The sequence below is a fragment of the Globicephala melas genome, chromosome 3 (assembly GCF_963455315.2).
Source record: "Globicephala melas chromosome 3, mGloMel1.2, whole genome shotgun sequence".
Lineage (NCBI taxonomy): Eukaryota > Metazoa > Chordata > Mammalia > Artiodactyla > Delphinidae > Globicephala > Globicephala melas.
In genome coordinates this window covers 72,520,398-72,533,900 of record NC_083316.1, presented here as the reverse complement: position 1 = coordinate 72,533,900, position 13,503 = coordinate 72,520,398, and the positions used below count along the sequence as shown (strand labels likewise).

General features: G+C 34.4%; 1 protein-coding gene and 1 long non-coding RNA gene across 4 annotated transcripts in view; one reads left to right on the top strand and one right to left on the bottom strand.

Moving 5' to 3' along the window:
* ADGRV1 (adhesion G protein-coupled receptor V1) overlaps positions 1-13,503 on the bottom strand; it is a 564,815-nt gene that overhangs the window by 138,934 nt on the left and 412,378 nt on the right. The window lies entirely within an intron of this gene.
* Positions 1-13,503, top strand: part of LOC115847586 (uncharacterized) — an 85,087-nt gene that overhangs the window by 53,850 nt on the left and 17,734 nt on the right. For 2 of the 3 annotated variants that reach the window (XR_009563420.1, XR_009563419.1), the window contains one exon: positions 12,516-12,872. The exons of the other annotated variant lie outside the window; for it this stretch is intronic. This is a non-coding gene — a long non-coding RNA (uncharacterized lncRNA). Of the gene's footprint in view, positions 1-12,515; positions 12,873-13,503 lie in introns of those variants that run through there. 3 annotated transcript variants of the gene reach the window in all.

The window sequence follows — 13,503 nt, the reverse complement described above, 5'->3', positions numbered from 1 at the left end:
GAGAAGAAGGGAAATGCTCTTCCAAAAAAAGAACAAAGGGTAAAGGATGAAATGCCTTGGCATGTTTTGGAAAGGGCTAATAATTGAATATGTTGAGGGCAGTGAGACTTTCCCACTCAGAACCATTAATGGCAAAGAATGAATGGGTTATTCGGGTGATCTGAAGCTGCAGCTTGAAAAGGCTCACTACTAAGAGATATTTCTTTAATTTCATCTATTTTGCCTTTAAAATTCATCAAAAATTTCCATCATCCCTATGTATTGATATTTACACTTGGGATAGGGTTGGCCTTCTTCATCTTTTTTTCCACCTTGACCTCTCCACTAGGAGGGAAAAGGTCTTTCAACACATCAAGTATTTAAAGGCATGAGGGAAAATCAATATTATGAAGGGAAATATTCGTATTTCTTGTATATGCTATGCTCTGAGGGTGTAAGCACCCATTAATAATCTCCCAGGATGGAGAGAAAACTGGGCAAAGATGCAGTAGCAAGATGGAGCAGGGCCAATGAGATAGAAAAGGAAGTAGAGAGATCAAGGAGGGAAAGCTTCTTGGAATGATTCTAAGCACTGAAAGCTACACTGTAAAGATATGTTTTCGAACTGTCCCCTAGACTCCAAATATGTATATGATCAGGTATCAGCAGACTTTCCTTCTTATAACGAACCACCATTGGATGTACCAGGAAGCTAACGAAGCTTAAGCTTAAACTCTAGGACTACTAACTTGCATAAACCCTTTTCAAGGGCCTGGGAATGGCCCTAGCAGTATGTTCACCTGGTTATGAGTTTTTGTAAAATTTATGAAATTAAGATATTTTAATTGCAGTCAGTTAAGCCTGCTGTCTTTTCAATCCCAACTCTCCTTCTGTCACATTACCTCTTGCATTAGGTGATACTGGAATGATTGATAATTTAGGATGTGGCTAAGGGGAAGTTCAGATGGGAGTAAATTTCGCTGGAATGTGTGGGATATATTCATGCGGCATAGAGTCACTTACATTTATGAAGTTACTGTTAGACATCATCCATGGTACCACCTCGCTGGGCATCAGTGGTGAGGACATGCAGGGTCAGAGGTTATACAGAAATATGAAAATGTGCAAATGAGTGCAGCCTTAGAAGAGCATGGTGGAGGAACAAGGTTTAGAATGTATATACTCAGAAGTTGGCCTGTAGAAAATGCCTCCAATTATGATTAGACCCCTTTTCTCTTCTGTCAGAATATATCTAATGAATAAAATGATAAATACTCTATATACTTTTTTTTTTTTTTTACTAAGACTTGATTTTTTAAAAACGGTTTTAGGTTCACAGCAAAATTGAGGGGAAGGTACTAAGAGTCCTCATTTATCTCCTACCCTTACACACTCATAGCTTCATTATCACCATTCCCCATAGTTGTGGTACATGAGTTACAACTGATGAACCTACACTGACACATCATAATCACCCAAAGTCGATAGTTTACATTACAGCTCACTCTTGGTGTTGTACATTCTATGGGTTTGGACAAATGTATAATGATGTTTCCATCATTATAATATAATACAGAATAACCCCTGGCAATCACTGATCTTTTCAGTCTCTCCACAGTTTCCCTGGAATCTGGATCAGCCCCTGTAAGGCCCTGTGCCTGTATTCCCACTCAAATGTCAGAGAGCATAATATTATGTCTAGTATAAAAATAATATTTTAATTTATGTACCAACTAAACTATTTTATGTTTACCCTAGATATTTAAATAAAATTAAACTTCAGGAAGGTAAGCCATGTCTATTCTGAGGCTCTGTCTATGACTCTGGGGCATTCTACAAGTACTCTAGTTTGAAAAGTATAGAATCAGGGCTTAGCATACACAAGTGGATATGAACGGCTGAGAAAAGCATAGGCGTTAATGGTGCTGCTTGCTGTTTATAGGAGTTTGAATTTTTTTTTCCAGAGAGCTGCCGAAGGGTTTTAAGCAGAACTTGTATTAGAATAACTCTGGTGATAGTACAAGGAAAGAATTAAAATGGGGAGTAAATAATAAAATAACTGACTTTGAAGCTATTGCAATAGACTTTGTTCAAGACTATGAGGACCCGAATTAGACCTACGAAAGAGAACAGGACAGGAGGGAACAGGTTTCAAGTGCTATCAAAAGGATCAACAGCTCTGTGACTAACAGGATGTGGAAAGTAGGTGAGAGGAAGCTGCCAAAGATGACTCAATTTTCTTGCTTGAGCACCTAGAGGAATAATACGGCTGATAATAAGTTGGAGAATGCAGCATAAGCAGATTTTCACAACGTACGTAATAATGGCAAACAAATTAGAATTGTTGCCTTAAAAAGTTTTGTACACTTTTCAAATAGATTGGTTAAAATACTGTCAAATTTCTCCTTTATGAGTATCTTGGGCTGTCTTCTCCCCTTAGGAGAAGTCAATTTTGGGGTTATCAGTTATATCCTTGTTGATATTTTAGCAACAAATAGAATCTTAAAGCAAATCAAGTTAACCAAATATATTTATTGAGTATTTATTGAGCATTTACTCTAAAACCAGAACAGATAAGCTATAAAGTTTAAAATGAATTCTGAAAAAGCATACACAGTATGCTCTTTTAGTGGAGGATTAAATGTAGTATGTTACGTTTAAAAGCAATTAAAAAATACAAATCAGCATTTCAGGTTTATAAAAGAGAATCAAATTATAAACCATTGAGTGTAGAAGAACTTTAATGGTCATTTAATTAGCTTTCAATCAAAGCTTGACTCTCCCGGTCTCCCTTTTTGTTATGTCAGTCCTTCACACATTTAAAGAAAGCTGTATTGTGTCCCCTAAGACTTTTCCTTTATAACAAGGCCCCGCTTCTATTCATAAACCCCTACATAATGTCATTTGACATCCTCCTAACCATCATGGCCATTCTCCTCCTGACAGCCTATTGTTTTTTGCATGTCTCTCTACCTTCAGAATTCAAAACAAGTAATTAAATCAATACCCGTTAGATACATTTATTTAAGCAAGCATAAGACAACTCTATCATATCCAATCCATATTTTACCATCTTATCCTTAAAAAAATCATAGGAAAATATGTCACAGATTACAATATTTATAGGATTCTCTTGATATATTGATATACCCCTTATAAAGGAAACTGGTCTAAGAGTATATGTTATCTTTTAGTTTATCACCACTTTCTTTTTTCTAAGTGCTCCTAAGGAATCAATTTAAGAAGATATTTCGGGAACTTTTTTCAGGACCAGGAAGATTGAGAATACAATTTATGAAACTGGGGACAATATTTGCTTATTCTCCATTTGTTCCCTAACTGTCCTGCATTCCTCAGTGTCAGTTCAGCAAATTCTCTCATATTTGAATATTATCATTAATGCAGGAAGAGAAATGTGAAGTTATTTAGAACACTTAGGTGCTCTCATAAACAGTTCACCTCTTTGAGATTTCAAGTCTTTTACCAGCAGCCTTCTTTTTCCTTCCCTCTAGAGACTCTTTCTACTTAACAGAGAAAGGTAAAGCAAAATCTACCTTAATCATGTTTTCTTTTTCTAATATTAAATGCCTTCCTATAGTAGACATTTTCCTCACTGTTTAGTGTATCTTTAATCTGAACAATAACTTTAAATGGCCCCTCCTTCCCTTCAGTTGTCATTTTATCATTTTTTTTAGCAAGCCTCACGTCACTTGAGGTTTAAGCTTCCCTTTTTCTTATATTAGCCATTCTTTTTCTATTAATGATATATTCCTACTTTCTTTCACTATGCCTGTCCTTGTTTCATTTGAGCCCACCAGAAAGAATACATATACCCTATTGATTCTATGACTATCTTTCCCTTTTTTGTCTTTAAAATTATTTCAACCATTTCATTTGAATTTAATTTTTAAACTTTCTCCTCTAGTACTGTTTCCTTTTAGAGTCTCTGGTTGTGAAATATTAATATTGTCTAATTTTTATCTGAGTGTTTTAAAATTGAACTTCCTAAATTTTAGTGTGAACACATATCTAATTATGTTCAAGCTTTCCCTCTGTTTATCAAGGGCTCCATTTGGCAAAGGTTGATAGCTGCTGGATCTTATTGTTTCTATTTCTCGAATTGAACGAATTATGTCAAGTTTGCCTCACTGCTTCCTCTACCTTCTGAGAAATTGTCAGATATTCAAATAAAATATAATTAGTTACTCTGTTTCAAGCAGAATAGGATTTCCAGTGTGCATGTGAGAGAGCAGCTATGGACCTATGGATAATCAAACCCACTGGGTTTAATCCCGGCTGTGCTACCCATAATTTTTCTGACTTTCCACCTCTTTGCACCTTAATTTCTCATGAAGAAACAAGTTACCCAAAAATTCCCATGGCATTCATTTAGCTAATAACAGCCAGGATCTCTATCACTAGAAAGCTAGGCAGCTCACAGAAATTTCCTTGTGAGGTAGCCAGAGTTCTTTTCCTCCTGCCAGCAGTCTACTCATCCAATTGATACTAATGACCTTTAGCCACTGTTTCCAAGCCTACAGTTCACCAAATCCATAGGAGCAGTAGGAGTAAAGGGGACTGTGTTGGGCATGGTACTCTGAGAGGTATGGTAAAGATGTATTTCACAGGTACAGAGACAGGAAAAACCCTGGCAGCAACGTCTGTTGGGGTCTAACATTTTTCACGTATTTTATCGGTTTGAAGTGTCAGACAACTAGGCTATGCAGGCAGATGAAAATGCCACTTCTATCCTATAGACCTGCAGCAGAGGTATGCTATACATTATTGTTAATTGGGCTATTATTATGTACATAGACGTTAAATCAACCTTGATATTTAAAAAGAAGATTCTAACTAAGAACAAAGCGAACAGAGCTAACCATCACAGCTTCATGTACTGGACAACAGAAGGCTCCACGGAAATCTCATTCTAGGATGAGTAAATAATTTGTGAAAAATCAACATGGGATACATGAGAAGAAACAGTGAACCCCCCAAAATAAAATAATAAAAAGATACTGATTTTGAGAATTATTAAGGTGCCAGAAAAAAATTTTTTCTAACTGCTTAGAACTTAAATAGAATGTAAGAAGGCAAAGCCTAAGGAAAAGCAGCAAAATAAGGCCCAGACAAATGTAGTCCGAAGGAACTGTCAAAGAAGCAAAAGAAACGGGAAAAAAATGTGTAACAACTGAAATCTCCATTGGAAGCAGGGGTAAGCAGAATAGCAATGCAGAAACTCAGCTGACTAATAGAGCAGACAAACTTGAGAAGCTGTGGCAGGATGCATGGGAAAAAGTCAAAGAGTTGAAAACGATTAAGTGTGATTATTATGATCATAGAAGACAAGGTATAGTGATAAGTACTCATAATACTTTGTTATCTCTGATTCTAGAACAATGGGAAAATAGCAAAGAAAAGGTATATGATTGAAAAACTCAATGAAGCAGAACACGCTATGTCTGTGGAGTTAAGAGCCCAAGTACCAGACACATTTAAAGGAAAAAATAGCTATAACTATATACATTCAGCCCCAATTTTTACATTATAGAAATAAAATGTTAAAGATCTACAAGCATCCAAGAAGGTAAAGAATAAATTAACCTGAATGGAAAAACAGTATCAGGCTAATCTCTGTAACACGAAAAGCCAGACAATAATAATATATTATTTCCTGAGTTCTGATGTGAAAAATAATATCCAGCAAAAAATAATAAATTATTTAAGAGCGTAAGAAATAAAAAATACAGTATGCAACTGAATTAGCAAAAAGTAGAAAATGTTTGAGAGAAACAAAACACAAAGGGAAAAGAAATTAGGGAGAATATAATGCAGATACGGGAGATACAAAGATCCAATAAATTAACTGGCATTCAGGAAATAAAGAACCTCCCTAAATGGAAGGGAATAGAAAGGCATTAAAGATGTAATTGAAGAAAAATTTTCTGAAATTAAGGAAGAAATAAATCTTCATGCTGAAAGAACACAAAACTTTTCTAAGCATACAAATAATAAGCCAAGAAAAATGCAGGAAAAGGTGGATAGGTTTTACTACAATTTAGAAACGTGGATCACAAATTGTGACAAATATTTCACCAAATACTACAAAGGATAATGTCTTTAATAGGGACAAAGCTCTCGCAAATCTATAAAAAAAATAGAAAAACAACATGAACAATTTATAAGAGAAGTACAAATGGCCGAATAAATATATGATTGTATTCAAACTCCCTGGTCTCATGAAAGAAATAGCAATAGAAACAATAATAAATCACTGCATGTGATGGTTAATTGTATTTGTCAACCTGACTGGACCATGGGATGCTCAGATATTTGGTCAAACATTATTCTGCCTGTGTTTGTGAGGGTGTTTTTGGATGAGATTAACATTTAAATTGGTAGATAAACTGAATAAAGTAGATTGCTCTTCCTAATGGGAATTGTTCCTACTTCATGGTCTTTGAACTGAGACATTGGCTTTTTTCCTGCCTTCAGACTCCAACTGAAACATTGCCTCTTCTAAGGCCCCAAGCCTGCCAGCCTCTGGACTGGAATTACACGATTGTTTCTCGCAGGTCTCCAACTTGCTGACTTTCCCTGCAGATTTTGGTAATTGCTAGCCTCCGTAATCTCATGAACCAACTCCTTACAATAAATTTGTGTCTATCTATCTATCTATCTATCTATCTATCTATCTATCTATCTATCTATCTACCTCCTTACCTACCTACCTACATCCTATTGGATCCATTTCTCTGGACAACCCTAACACACTGCATTTACCTGTCAAAACCATAAAGCTCACAATCAAGCCTAGCACTGCTGTTGGGAGACTGGTACTCTCCAGAAACATCATTAAGACTAAATTTTGAACCTTTCTGGATGACAGTTTGGCAATATTTCTAAAAATTTCATATTTTTAATCCAGTAATTTCATTTCAGGAAATCTGTGACGTAGAAATGTGACACAGCACACACACTGCAGACCTTTTAAATATTAAAAATGAGGAAAGGGAAGAACTTAAATGTCCAATGCTGGGGAATGGTAAACACACTATGATAAAGTCCATCTTGAGACAGATATTGTGATGTCATTAAAAAAATGTGGAGGTATACCCAATGGCATGGGAAATTCTAATGATATGACATTAAGTGAAATAAGGAGGAGATAAAACTTTGTGACCTCAATTTTACATAATAAAAATCTATAAATCTAGATATAAACAGAAGTACTAATATTTGAATGATGGGAATATATCTGACTTTTATTTTTTAAATTATATTTTCTAAGTTTTCCATAATTTCTAAAACAATGATTAATTTTATAATTAAAAAAATATTATTTTAAGAAAAAAAAAAAGCAAGCAGATTCCTTGCTCCTGAAAAGCCACAAAGTAGAAAATATTACCCCCAAATCAACTGTCAGAAAATCTTTTTGAGCCAGGAATGGTTTTCTTAAGTCACTAAATATCCTGTTGGACAAACTGTTTATATTTGTGGGCATTTCCTTTTCCATTAGAGACTTCAACAAAACTTCCCCTATAAATAACTGATTTATTTCCTGAACTAATACACAATTGACCATTTGTGGTTGTATGAGCTTTCTTAGACTTCCAAATGAGAGTTTTTGATATATTGCAAAATACCTTGTAATGCAGAGCATCTGAAAATGAAAGCTGATCAATTTTTTCATTTCATCTGTAAAATTTTTAAAGAAAATAAGCAAGATGAAATGCAATTCACAAGCATCTCTCATTACAACTCCACCTCCTGCAGTTTTACAATTACCTCTTTCCTAATGCTTTATTCAGCTTGATATTTCAAATGCTTAAGTTCTTAGCACTCTGCATTAAAACATAATCATTATTCTTCCTGATTCTGCCTCTAGTTAATAAATTAGGATGAACACAGACTGAGATTCTTGTGGCAACACGTTTTCACCATTTTGACCCTGAGTAAATCACTTTAAATGTTCTCAATGTGTTAACTGTACCATTATTGTACTTGGAAAATTTAATTAGCACACAAAACATTTAAACTAATTCTCTGAAATAATCTGATATCACACAAAAGCTTATCTCATACATTAAAATGTAAATTTTCCTTACAAATGGATAGGAGAAAGATGTGTTAATAGAGAAATAAAAATTCAAGGGAGACAAAAGCTAATAGCCCTAATATAGTGCACCTCACCTCCAAAAAAAGTCAAAAAGAAAACAAGGAAACACTACTCTTCAAATTATTGGAAAACATGAACAATCAGAAACATTAATGGAGGAAGATGAACAAGCAAGTCACAAAATAGATAAAAATGGTAAATAAGTGTATGCAATGATATATAAATGAGACGTGTACTTAGGATGATGTCTGATACATAATAAATGATGTTATTAAAACATATATATAAAAACATATATCTGTATATACATATAAAACATACCTATCTACATATGTATATATGTGTATATATAAACATATATGTCTATATATACATATAAAACATACCTATCTATGTATGTATATATGTGTATATATATAAACATATATGTCTATGTGTGTATGTGTATATCTATCTATCTATATATCTACCTACCTACCTACCTACCTCACGTTGGCAAACACTGAAAAAAAACTTACAATGCCCAGAGTTGTCAAGAACATGGAGCAACAGGCTCTGTCATATTTTGTGATTTGAGTGTAAATAGATGTGTCCATTTTAGAAAACGCTTTGGTAATATCTTTTAAAGTAAATAATTATATATGTCTTCTTTGAATGAGCCATTCCACTGCTCAAAATTCACCTATGGCAAACAATAACACAAGTATACAAGTATATAGGGATATTCATTACAATGTTCTAAAGAAAAACTGGAAATAGTCCAAAAGTCTACCAATAGAAGTTTGGTGAAATAAATATAATAGAACATTACAGTACAAAATGTGATTGATATATACGGATATAAAAAATTGTCCCATAAATAAAAAGTAGATTGCAAAACAGAATATATCCTGTTTTCATTGTGAGTGCGTATTTATGTAGGTATGAGCATGTGCATATACATATATTAGAATATACATAGAGAAAAGGTAGAAAAATACATACCAAATACCTTTAATATGAAGTTATAGGTGAAGTTACATATTATTATAATATTGTTACAAGTATTGAGACTTGGAAAAAGCTATTACTAATACTACTGAAGTAATCACAAATAAAAATATTTATATGACACTACTGTCCGAAAATAATATTAGAATAAATCTAGTTGTTTCTGGATATGGAAGGATTCAGTTCCTCATCTTTCAACATAAATGAAGCTTATGTTCTCTTATTTTTTACAACTTGTGGCCTTACCAAAAAGGACTCCCTGGAACTAAATGGATACTTAATCTTTCACTTCAGATTGTATTTACATTTAGATAAACTATAAAAATACCAGCTATGGACGGAATGTTTGTGTTCCTCCTCTCCCCAAATTCATATGTTGAAACTCTAACCCCCAATGTGATATATTTGGAGATGGCAGCTTTGGGAAATAATTACTGTTAGATTAGGTCATAGGGTGGAGCCTTGTGACGGGACTAATGCTCTGAGATAAGAGGAAGCACAGGATCTCTCTCTGCATGCACCAAGGAAGGCCATGTGAGGACAAGACCAGCTAGAGGGCCCTCACCAAGAACCTGACCTTGCTGTCACTCTGATCTGGATTTCCAGCCTCCAGAACTGTGAGAAATAAATGTTTGTTGTTTAAGTCACCCAGCAGTCAATGGTATTCTGTTATATCAACCTAAACCAAATGAGATAGTATCATAGACGACTGCAAACTTTAGAGGCATTTTATTCTCATTTATGACAAACACAAAAGAAAGCAAAATAAACCAAAGTCCTGACTTTGCTTGATAAAAGCTTCTGAGTTTCAGAAATATTAAAGAGTGTATTATTTGTAATCCTAATGTCAAAGATGCAAAAGAAAATGATAGAAATAATTTAAATAATAGTTTCAGAATAACTGGAGGTAGTAAAATGATAAGCTGCCCTTCAGGAATTCATAGGGTCAATAACGTTTAGCCAGGCTTGTCTGACAGATTACATGAAATTATTACTTCACGTGTGACACACATTCACAGACCCATCACAAGGCTGTCATGAACTGACCCCCCCCCACCCCCATGCCAGGTACTGCACATGCATTTTCTCTACATGCATTATCTCACTCAATCCACATCACAATCCTATGACACACAGGTTTTATTATACCTGTTCCACAGATGGGGAACAGCAAACTCTCAGAGAGTAACCGGCTCAGGGTCACAGAGCTAGAACATAGGAGAGCCAGCAGTTGACGTCTTGTCTATCTACCTCCAAAGCCTCTGCTCTTTCCACTGTGTTCCGATCAAGAAAAATTTTACAGCCACCTCCCTACACAGAGTGAGTACAGTGAACTGGCTAAAGTACACTTTTTTTAGGTCCCTACATTTCAGTACCTGGGTGTGCCAAATATTAAGGACACTTACTTAAGAGTTGGATGCCTGTGTACTAGAAATAAGAGTCAGAGTTGCATCTGGCCATGGGTGCTTATTTGTAAGTGTCAACCAGCTAGAGTGACTAAATAAATATTCTTTTTACTGATAATGCTATTTGGTGATGCTATCTCCTTTACATAGAAGGATATTACAGGTGGATTTTAAATGAGTATTAAAAAATGTGTAATTTTTACTCAAATATAGGACATGGTAGAATTGGTTTTTTGGTTATCCTATATAGTATTCAATGAATGCTTATGGAAAGAAGGAGTAAGGAGGTAATCTATCTATGAATTTGTACAGTAATTAAAATGACTCAGGTCATTTAACTTAGAATATTAAATTGATCACAGATAATTCTCATCTTTTGTCTTCTAATGGCAACTTCTCTTACTTGACTAAGAAAACTTATTTTGCTTGTGTATCTTAAGTAATACACCACATCATGGGGACACAGGTACAGAATACAAAAACCCTTGTAATTATTATTCAAATTAAACTGAATAATGGCAAAGGTATGCTAGACACATTTTAAGGCTATTATATGCCTTCTCTTCATTATCCACAGATACAAGCAATTAATAAAGAACTCTGTCATGCTGTCTGACATTAGCCAAACTAGGTCACTATGGTGACACCATTTGTGGAGAACAGAATTTTATGTTTGTGGGTATATCATAAAGAAGTGATGAGGATTTTCAGTCCTCCATGCAGATGAATTTGAAAACCTACACACAATGGATAAAATCCTAGTTTAATACAGACTATCAAAATTGTTCCCGTTTGATTTAGAAAGCTTAAACAGACCAATTTCTACAGAGAACTAGAAAAAGTTATTGAGGGACAACTCCACAAAAAGAAACAGGCCCAGATGATTTCACAGGGGAATTCTACCAAACCTTTTGAGACCAGACTGTCTCATGCACTGTTAAAAGGAAGAAAAACTTCCTAAGTCCTTTTATAAAGCAAGTAAAACACTGTTACCTAAACCAAATAAAGGCAGTCCAAAGGAGAAAAAAAACTATAAACCAACATCATTCATGAATAGTGATACAATAATACTAAGTGAAATATAAATAAAGAGAATCCAACTCCATATTAAGAAATAATACGTCGGCTCGGTGCTTTGTGACCGCCTGGAGGGGTGGGATAGGGAGGGTGGGAGGGAGGGAGACGCAAGAGGGAAGAGATATGGGAACATATGTATATGTATAACTGATTCACTTTGTTATAAAGTAGAAACTAACACACCATTGTAAAGCAATTATACCCCAATAAAGATGTTAAAAAAAAAAAAAAAGAAATAATACAATGACCAAGAGGGATTTCTTCTAGGAATGGTAGGTATGCTCTATCTAATAATATCATACATCACATTAATATATTGAGGTACATTAATAAAATCATATGCTTGTCTCCAAAGATGGAGAAAATTGGTGAAATGTGAAGAAGGTTTGCCATTTAGTTAATAGTGTTTTATCATAGTTAATTTCCTGGTTTTGATCACTGTACTATGGTTATATAAGTATGTATATATATGTCCTTGAGTGAAGGATATATGTGAACTCTGGCAATTTTTTCAACTTTTCTGTGTTTAAAATTCTTTCCAAAATAAAATGTAAGAGAAGAAGATGGATATAGATGGATAGACAGAACAAGTTTAGAGGAGAGCTACTAAGATAGTGAAAAGATCCAAAACCATGCTATATGTGGAAATATTTGAACAAATAAGAAATGTTTAGCCTGGAAACAAAATAACAGTGACAAACTGAAGGATTATTTAATTGAAATGTTTAGGGTTTTTTCTGGTGTGAATCCAGCAATTAGATTTTGAGCCAGCATCTAAAAGATTTCTACTCTATGTGGAAAGTCCTGGGAGGAAATACATGCTTTCTCATAGAGGAGTTCAAATATAAAGTGAATGAACATTTGTCAGGGATTGCTGTAAAGATTACCCAAGGATTGTAAAGGAGACTGGATCCAATGCTTTATAAAGTTCTTTTTTCACCTAGATTCCATCTTGCATGTGAAGAAGAGGATCCAGGGACTTAAGAGAAGTCATGAGGGGTGTAAGTCAAAGCATCAGTTGGAATTTTTCTCGGAGAGATACGGCAGTAGTCAGAAAAGCTGAGGCTGGTGCTAGGAGAGCTAAAGCTAACATAAGCTAAGAGAATGAGGTAAGGGTAGTAGAATGAGTTGTATAATCAGTAGCTATAAAAGGTCATATAAACTGAGTATGTTTACAGTAAGAAGTTCAAGAAGCTAACAAGTCTTGGAACAGGGTTTTGAATCATGATATGCCTTTAAGGACATGCCTGGAAGTTTTCCAACCCTTTGATTCTATGATTCTAAGACTTTGTGGAGAAGCATACTCTCAATATTTTTTTATTTGGAGTTCTGAATAAATGGAAAATGCGAGTCGAAAGCTGCTATTTCTATTCATGTATTTGTGCGTGTGTGTGTGTGTGTACACACCCGTGTGCAATAACATACCACCCACCTGAGAAAATCCTTGAAGAGATCCTGACAACATCTCTCTTCCATAGATTTACTGCAATTTTCTCTAATCCTCAGACGATAGGTAAATAGGCTCCCTGTATTTATAAATATTTTTCATGATTCTCTTTTTAAGTAATTCAATGAAAATAAAGACTCTCATATGATATCATACTTCCCATACAGAGCTGTATCTCCTACTTAGTTCTAATTCAGAATACACAGATTTGTCCTCTACGTTAACAACATTTCTCCTAATATAGTTAGCAAAATTAGATTGTTTTCAGAGGATTGAGTTATTTATAAAACAAGTCATTCAGTTCAGGAGCAGGAAAATCAGAATAGGTTATAATTAAGATTTGTTAAGAGTATCTAAAATAAAACATGATGCCAAAATATTAAGAAACTAAAATACTGAAAAACTAAAAAACTGTAATAAATTTTTAAATTAAGTTATGCATTTTTTCATCATGAGCAAACAAATTCTTAGCTTAAATAGAAGAG